Below are 9,799 nucleotides of genomic sequence, written 5' to 3'. Positions count from 1 at the left end.
AAGGCTTTAAAAGTTAAAAAGTACAAGCTGAATATTAAAAGCACCAGTTAAAAGTTAATGAAGCAGGGCCCATCAAGAAAGAGAACTGTTTGCTGAGGGTGAGACAGTGCCTCTGTCTTTTGCAAGAAGTTTCAAACTGTTGAAATTGTGCTAGAAATTTCCAAAGGGATGGACTGGATTCTAGTTGTATTAAATTTCATAGAAGACTCTTTGACCATGGCACCCGAAGTCCAGAACAATTATGGGTTTGAATGGTTTATTTATGCTGAATGAAGTGTGTGAACAAGAGTTCCTTTTCTGATTTTAGTCTGGTAGGATGAGGTCTATGAATAGGTCATTCACATAGCAAAGTAGCAGGCGCTTTCTTTTGAGGACTTTGGTTCTCCACATATTCTTAGTACTGTCTGGGTCATTGAGGGCTTAAATTGTTTATGTTCTTGAGTATTACTGAACTTTCTGTCTCCAGTATCCCCAGTGGGAGACAGATCTTTGGGGACAGGAACTGTGTTGTATTACTAAAAATACTTGAAGTGCTATGCTGGATATCACATTGAGAGAGCACAAGTCTTGTCAAGGCGAAATTTTGAACAGGAGATAGTTATCTACTTTTGTCCTTTCTGAGTTTCAGAGTCTCATTGTTAATAAATAATTAGATATAGTTTGCTGCATTAGATGCTATTACACCTGAAGTGATTTCTTAACTGGGTTTAATAAAGCCAACAAAAGGAAATGACTACATCTACTCATTGAAGTGAAGATTGTACATAGTTTACTAACCATATTTAGAAACAAGGAACTAACAAATACCCATATTGTGGTGGTATTCACCACCAGTTACCTTTTACTAAGGCCTGCCAGTCATGATCAACCAGCACGGGGGTTAAAGAACTTAGGCTCTGGGGTCAGGCAGACTTGAGTTTGAATTTCAGCTCCACCACTAATTAGTTGTGACCTTGGTCAACTCATTTAACTCCTTTAAACCTCTGTGTTGCCATCAGGAAAATGGGGACAATGATATGGCATTCTCATTAGGGGCTATTGGGAAGATTAAATGAGGTGATATGTGCCAAAGCGCTTAGCAGTGTGCTTGGCACAGAAGATATGATTAATGCCTAGTAGCTATTACTATTAGTCAAGAAATTAGTCTTCAAGCTGCTCCAAGTTTTAGTCCATTTAATGTGCCCCTAGTTGTCCTTATCTCAACGGCTCTGTTTTTGGGCTTCCATTCTTGCTTCTTCCTTTGTTGATCTTTACATATTATTCTTCTCTTTGTGTCTGAACCCTGGGAACAGCTGCACAATGCAAGTTCTTTCCCTGCCCTGAGTAAGGGTTGGACATGTCTCATCTCCTGACTGCCTGTCAGGTCAGTAGTAAGTCTGTATGCCACTGTGATTGGAGGAGGATTTAAACCCCTACAGGCCAACAAGGGTCACTTTCCTCCGGGAATGTGATTTGAAAACAGATTCCCCTTCAACTCAGGGTTCTCACTGTATAGCTCCTTTACATAGCTCAGCAGCAGGGACTCTGGACATGATAGTTGAATCATTTCATGCCCAAAGTCATATGGCAGAAAGCAACTTAACACTGGATACTGAAACTGCTCCATTAAACAAGTGCCTTTTACTTTAATAATTATTAGTGTTACATAGATGCTGACCTCGAGTATGGCCTTAAGGGAGATGTGAACTCTGGAATGTTCTTTAAAACTCTACTCTGGCGATAGGCTTCTGTCTAACTGACATCTCTTGACTAGCCCAGAGTGAGAGTGCTTTTTGGCTTTAAGAATCATTTACGGGACTTCCCTGGTGGTTCAGTGGCTAAGACTCTGTGCTTCCAATGCAGGGGGCCCGGGTTCAAACCCTGGTCAGGGAACAAGATCCCATGTGCTGTAACTAAGACCTCATGCAGTCAAATAAATAAATAAATATATATTTAAAAAAAAAAAAAAAAAAAGAATCATTTACTTCATAGAAAATCTGGCTACTTATAGGGCTGGTATTCCACTGCTGTGAGTTGGATATCAGAATCTCACTGTGGGCTCTGAGGTTTGTGCCAGACCTGGTTAGTCTGGCCAGGAAGAATGTTAAGAGAGAGGATGTGAGTCATCTCAAGTAAGCTTGAAATGGGTTGATACAGCTCTGCTGTGAGAAAAACCTAATCCCAGAAACAGGCTCTCTTACCTTAGGCCTGTTGAATTAGCGAGAAGAAGAGCTCTCTTCCTATGAATTTATGCCTGTTCTTTGCTGAAGTCCCGGCTTCTCCCAGCCTTCCCCCCGCTTTCTCTCCCAGCACTGTTGGCAGACTGAAGGCTTTTAGATTCAGGTCAAGGAATTATAGTTACATCTTGCCCACTAGGTTAGTGTTACACATGTGTCAGCTAATCAGAACCCTCGAGCATGGAGGAATAATGACCGTCCCTGAGAATTTTCATATAGTTTGAAAATAAAATAAATTTTGTAATGTTGCCAGATGGTTTCTAAAGAGTCCAATTCTGACTAAACTGAAAGCTCCTTGGGCGGAAGGACTACTTTCAGTGTCTGTATTGGCCACATCTAGCCAATCGCAAACCTACTATACGTATTTGTTGGGTGGATGGATGGATGAAGCTTCTGTAATATACTAATAAAAGTACTATAGTTTACATTTGATGGAGAGGAAGCATGGAAGGGAATGAAATGGCTTTCCAGGAGGACAATAAGTACCAACAAAGCAACATGGGAGTATTCAGGAAAGATGAAGAGAAGATAGTGAAGCCAACAAGAGTGAGTCTGATAAAATGGAAAGTCACAGGGACTTCCCTGATGGTCCACTGGTTAAGACTCCACCTTCCAGTGCAGGGAAGGTGGTTTTGATCCTTGTTCAGAGAACTAAGATCCCACATGCCATGAGGCAACTAAGCCCATGAGCTGCAAGTCCTGAGCCTGGGCACCTCAGCTAGAGAGAAATCCGTGCACTGCAACAAAGACCCAATGCAGCCATAAATAAATATTAAAAAACACAGAAAGCCACAACTGAGCCTGGGAGACAACGTTCCCTTCTAAACAAAAAGTAAAGCCTCCTTTTTATTTTAAAGACATCCTCACACATGACTAACATTCTTTTCTTGAGTCAAAATGTTGTCTCTGTTTCAAAAAAATTCCTTTATTTCTATACTATATTTTGAGCGTATTTTTATCTTTTGTTGAAGGAAGGGAGTGAGGAAAAAAATGTTCTTTCTGTAGAAAAAGACTCACCTTTTCTCATTTGTTTATTAAAAGCAGGATTTCCAAGCAGGATTTCCATCCCATAACAGTTTCCTCTAGAAGCAAGTATGCAGAAGAAGGTTTGAGGTGAATTTAGTCCTTGAGTCCCACAGTTGTACTGTTCTTGTAAATATTTCACTATATCCTAATAAAACCCCTCCATTTTCCTAGTGAAAGATAGCCTACATTTCTTCTTTGCTTTCAGCAGCCTCTCCAATAACTTGAGACATTAAACCTCAATACATTAACAGTGGCTACTGAAGATTTAGTTTCAAAACCATCAATTACTCTCAGCCCCACCTTAGAAGTATTAAGGGAAAGCCATCCTATAAAGTTATAATTAGAGATTGAAAGTGCTGACCAGGAAGCTCATAGCCCTTTTTTAGATGCTCCTGGGGCTTGCTCAATTTCAAAAGGCCATTGGGAGAACATCATTAAAGGCAATGAGAAAAAGATCTAAGAATTTCAGCCTGGGAGAAGGGTAGCAGCCAGAAGTATTTTGGTTAGAAACTTGTTCCCACAGCCTTCCTGTGAGACCGTGAATGAAAAGTGCTACAACATATGACTGCAGGACATCCAGAGTTTCTTTCTGTATCAAACCTTTTTGGATGCTGGCTTAGGCAGCTTCATTCTACTCAGTGGAAGAGTCAGAAGACTAGTGCCCATATGGGAATTATTTATGGTGTGAGGAATTAGACAGCAGGGCCCAACACATGCCTAAGAACTTGTGAAATATTCGCTACAACTTAGCAAGGTTGGCAAAGTTTCCATTTCTGTCACCCAAAATAAAGGGTCTGTGATTTTCAGCACATTTAGTCTATGGTTTCACTCATAAATGCTTACGGAGGATCTGCTGTATGCTAGGAGAAGCCCTACTGTTGCTCTGTGCTCTGTGAAGACATAAAGACTGGCTTGCTCGCAAGGAGCTCATAGTCTAAGAAAAGGAGTGCACGCCTGCTCAGTCACTTCAACTGTACCCAACTCTTTGTGACCCTGTGGACTGAAGCCCACCAGGTTTTTCTGTCCGTGGGATTCTCCACGCAAGAATACTGGAGTGGGTTGCCATGCCCTCCTCCAGAGGATCTTCCTGACCCAGGGATTGAACTCCTGTCTCCTACATCTTTTGCATTGCAGGTGGATTCTTTACCACTGAGCCCCTGGGGAAGCCAGGAAGAGGAGTAAATAGGAAAGTGATGAATGTAGGATGTTCAGTGAGGGGCAAGAACAGGGAGACAAAGAGCTGTTTCTGTTTGTGTGGGAAGTGGCTGCCCTTTGATGGCAATACTATCCAAAAAAACCACACTCAGTCCCATGTGACCCTTAACCTCCCTGTGAGCCTTCACATGCCTTGCTTCCTAGCTCTTCATCTAAACCTAGGGCCAGGATTGGGACTGCTCTCTATTGGACTGTGTTAGAAAGAATAGTAGCATTCAGTGGAACGTCCAGATGTTCAAGCTGGGTTTAGAAAAAGCAGAGGAACCAGAGATCACATTGCCAACATTCACTGGATCATAAAGGAAGGGAATTCCAGAAAAACATCTACCTCTGTTTCATTGAGTATGCTAAAGACTTTGACTGTGTGGATTATAACAAACTGTAGAAAACTCTTAAAGAGATGGGAGTACCAGACCATCTTACCTGTCTCTTAAGAAAACTGTATGCAGGTCAAGAAGCAACAGTTAGAATCCTATACAGAACAACTGACTGATTCAGGATTGAGAAAGGGTACGGCAAGGGTGTTTATTGTCACCCTGTTTATTTAACTTATATGCAGAGCACACCACATGAAATGCCTGGCTGGATGAGTTACAAGCTGGAATCAAGATTGCTGGGAAAAATATCAGCAACCTCATATATGTGGATGATACCACTCTAATGGCAGAAAGTGAAGAGGAACTAAAGAACTTCTTGATGAGGGTAAAAGAGGAGAGTGGAAAAGCCGGCCTAAAACTCAATATTTAAGAAAAACTAAGGTCATGGCATCTGGTCCCATCACTTCATGGCAAATAGAAGAGGAGAAAGTGGAAGCAGTGACAGATTTCTTCTTCCTGGGCTCTAAAATCACTGCGGATGGTGACTGCAGTCATGAAATTAGAAGACGATTGCTTCTTGGCAGGAAAGTCATGACAAACCTAGACAGTGTGTTAAAAAGTAAAGACATCACTTTACCAACAAAAGACCATATAGTCAAGGCTATGGTCTTTCCAGTAGTTGTGTAGCTGTGAGAGCTGGACAACAAAGAAGGCAGAGTGCCTTTTGAACTGTGGTGCTTCGGAAGAGTCTTGAGAGTCCCTTGGAAAGCAAGGAGACCAAACCAGTCAACGTTAAAGGAAATCAACCCTGAACTCTTTGGAAGGACTAATGCTGAATCTGAAACTCCAATACTTTGGCCACCTGATGCAAAGAGCCAACTCATTAGAAAAGACCCTGATGCTGGGAAAGATTGAAGGCAGAGGGAGAAGAAGGTGACAGAGGATGAGATGGTTTGATGGCATCACTGATTCAGTGGACATGAACTTGGGCAAACTCCAGCAGACGATGAAGGTCAGGGAAGCCTAGAGTGCTGCAGTCCATGGGGTTGTGAAGAGTTGGACATGACTCATCAATTAATGATGTCTGCCAAGGGTGTGGGAAGTGGTGGGTGGCAGTATGTGAGTTTTACACTTGCCAACCCTAGACTAGGGCATATTCTCAGTGAGCTATGTTTGCAGTGTAACTGTAGCATACAAAGCTAAAATTCATTCAGTTGTAACTTGAACTAATAGTTGCTTTTTTTATTTTCCCTGACATTCATAATTTTTACTGACTTTACCAGCACTTTGTAACTATGATAGATATGCTTTAGTATTGATAGATACTAAGAGTCTTGGGATCAGATGTAAACATACAATTGTAGAACAAGGATGATCCATTTGGATGGTTTATATCCTGGAGAATGCATCTTACAAGACCTTTACATTTCCTGTGTTCTGGCTTGATACTCAACTAATACCCTTCTCAATGCTAATCTGATTCTTTGTTTCTGGAAAGGAAGGATCCTGGTTGATTGAAAGTAATATTATTGTTACTGGAAAGTTATTTCTCAAATGGGGATTATATACTAGCTCTTTAGGGTTATATACTCATCCTTTCTAAGTATAAATTTTAAGGTGATTGATCACTCTTGGGAGCTTGGTTAATTAAGTTTCTCAGTTTGGTTCCGAATAGAATCATGGCACTCCCACACCAAGAATTCTCTCTCCCGTAGAACTCTAACTCCAAGAAGCAATAGGGGCTGGTTTGCTTGCTTGTTGATAATTGAAAGCTTATCTATGTTCTTAACAGCACTGATAAACATGCTGGTCACTATCACTCTTAGTAGTAGATGCTCTTATAATTGGTGACAAAATGATTCAATTACATTGATAGTAATATATCTTTCTGATTCAATGTATTGAGTCATTTGCCACCAGTTATTAAGATCATAAGCTTTTTTAAAATTTAAAATGTGATTATAGGAAGAGTCAGATTTAAGGCATGGTCAAAACTTTGTTATTAGTGAATTTCAACAGCCCCACAAAAACATTTTTGGTGAGTAAACATCATTATTAATGTTAGAAATTAATCACACAGAAATGTTCAGCAGCAGAATAAATATAAAGAAGTATAAGAAAAATAGCTTTATATTCTAGAGGATATGATCTAGTTGGGGACATAAAAGATAAGAATAATAATCAAACAAGGTAATATATACTGTGTTGCATATATAAATAAACATTTTTGCTAGAGCTGCTCATACTGGCTTTCATAGAGCCAATTGCTAAATTTTCTGAAGTATTGCAAGCTAGTTGCTAAATGTAGCCATTATTAAAAATTAAATTATATTCAACAGTACATGAACCGAGAACTCCCAGATGTTCAAGCTGGATTGAGAAAAGGCAAAGGAACCAGAGATCGAATTGCCAACACCAGCTGGATCATCAAAAAAACAAGAGAATTTAAAAAAAAAATCTGCTTCATTGACTACATTAAAGCCTTTGACTCTGTGGATCACAACCAACTGTGAAAAATTCTTAAAGAGATGGGAATACCAGACCACCTATCTGCCTCATGAGAAATCTGTATGTAGGTTAAGAAGCAACAGTTAGAACCGGATGTGGAACAATGGACTGGTTCCATATTGGGAAAGGAGTATGTCAAGGCTGTATATTGTCACCTTGCTTACTTAACTTATATGCAGAGTACATCATGAGAAATGCTGGTCTGGAGGAAGCACAAGCTGGAATCAAGATTGCCAGGAGAAATATCAATAACTTCAGATCTGCAGATGACACCACCCTTATGGCAGAAAGTGAAGAACTAAAGAGCCTCTTGATAAAAGTGAAAGAGGAGAGTGAAAAAGTTGGCTTAAAGCTCAACATTCAGAAAACTAAGATCATGGCATCCAGCCCCATCACTTCATGGCAAATAGACGGGGAAACAGTGGAAACAGTGGCTGAGTTTATTTTCTTGGGTTCCAAAATCACTGCAGATGGTGATTGCAGCCATGAACTTAAAAGATGATTGCTCCTTGGAAGAAAAGTTATGACCAACCTAGACAGCATATTAAAAAGCAGAGACATTACTTTGCCAACAAAGGTCCACCTAGTCAAGGCTATGGTTTTTCCAGTGGTCATGTATAGATGTGAGAGTTGGACCATAAACAGAGCTGAGCACCAAAGAATTGATGCTTTTGAACTGTGGTATTGGAGAAGACTCTTGAGAGTCCCTTGGATTGTGAGGAGATCCAACCAGTCCATCCTTAAGCAAATCAGTCCTGAATATTCTTTGGAAGGACTGATGCTGAAACTTAAGCTCCAATCCTTTGGCCACCTGATGTGAAGAACTGACTCACTGGAAAAAGACCCTGATGCTGGGAAAGATTGAAGGCAGGAAGAGAAGATGACGACAGAGGATGAGATGGTTGGATGGCATCACCGACTCGATGGACATGTTTAAATAAGCTCCAGGAGTTGGGTGATGAACAGGGAAGCCTGGCATGCTGCAGTTCTTAGGGTCACTAAGAGTCAGACATGACTGAGTGACTGAACTGAGCTGATATAAACTTATGATTAAATAGATTACATTAAAACAATGGTAATAAAGACCTGAAACTCATCGCTTCTTAACGATTTTACTACATTTTACTACCATCTCTGATCTTGAGCATAATTATGTCTACTGTATCTGTGCAGTGTGCTATAGTGCATTTCTTCCAACTGTGTTCAGTGGCATCACATTGACAGTGGCTTGAACTCAGCCAGGGTGGGAGTTCTTACACCACAGAAACTGACAAGCACTGCAAACCGAGACTTCCTCCCTCCACCTCCCACCCCCAGCCAGTTGTTAAATATTTACCAGCATACCACTGTATATAAACACCAAATAGGAGAATAGACTCTAAGAACTGTCACCAGGCAAAGAAAGATGAGATCACCTCAGGTTTGGGGACCAGGGAGTAAAGTTTTTGAAGCTGGCTTGGTCAAGACCACCCTCAAGGACATTTGGAACCAGGACAAATCACAGAATGCCCACATGTCCCTGAACATTTCCACACAGGTGACAACAGGTTAACATGAACTTTAAAAACCCTTCTGAAGACAAAACAAAGTAAATAAAAAAGCTGCAGTCAGCCTGAGGAGTGTGTGTGTGTGTGTGTGTGTGTGTGTGTGTGTGTGTGTGCATGTGTGAGTGTAAGGCATGTAAGGCAATCTCGCCCATTCTGGCTGAGGAGTCCTGAGATGATAAGATAACCACAGTGAGGACCAGTAAAGAGGTAAAGGTCTTTTGTGCTTCTCTTCCTTCCAGGAGCTGATGCCCCAGAGACAAGGTATTCCTTTTGATCTTGCTGTGTAACTACAATAGAAAAAGGTAAATTCAAATGGAAAAAAAAAGTAGGCTAATAGGATGTGTTTAGGTGACTTCCTGCAAGTGGGAGAGGGACAGTCATTGAACTAGCACCCTGGATCATCGTTCTTTTCTACCCCCACTTCTTTGCCAACCTCTAAAAGCCTCCTGGGAGAGAACAGGGGCAATTACTAATTTTCAATCAATGGAAGATTTTCTTGGTGTAAAGAAAAAGAAGCTTAAGGGAAAAATCATAAAGAGTAATGGTAGTAGAAATAAGATGGCAATGGTGAGCCCTAAAGAGTTTCGGAAAAGGAAAAAAAAATAAAAAAGGAAAACTTTAGTCTTAACAAATGGTCACGGTGCAGCGAGCTATGCAGCCAGTCCCGGCAGGACCACGGTGAAGCACAGGAATGGAGAGACAGAGGAAGAAGATTCCAAAGACACGGATAGGAACCATTCATCACTTGGGGCTGGAGCTGATGTCAGGTGAGGAGAGGATACTGACTGTATGTGATCTTCATCTCAAGAGGACAGGTACCATATTTCACCACTGCTGAAGTGCACTTTTTCTTACAATTTAACAATGGTGCATTCAGGATGTACCTTATAATTGATGGTGTCAACACCACTGTTGGCTGGATGACAGATTTGACAACGTGGTCATTGCTGTGTATGTGGGAACTTGGTAC

The 9,799-nt window shown here is 40.9% G+C and overlaps 1 non-coding gene across 1 annotated transcript; it reads left to right on the top strand.

Annotated features, from left to right (window-relative positions):
* The first annotated feature begins 1,799 nt into the window (after positions 1-1,799).
* On the top strand, positions 1,800-1,872 carry TRNAG-UCC. The gene has a single exon. It is a non-coding gene; the product is annotated as a tRNA-Gly (tRNA).
* The last annotated feature ends 7,927 nt before the right edge of the window (positions 1,873-9,799 follow it).

This window comes from Cervus elaphus, chromosome 3, assembly GCF_910594005.1.
Source record: "Cervus elaphus chromosome 3, mCerEla1.1, whole genome shotgun sequence".
Taxonomy (NCBI): domain Eukaryota; kingdom Metazoa; phylum Chordata; class Mammalia; order Artiodactyla; family Cervidae; genus Cervus; species Cervus elaphus.
This window is presented reverse-complemented; position numbering and strand designations above follow the sequence as displayed.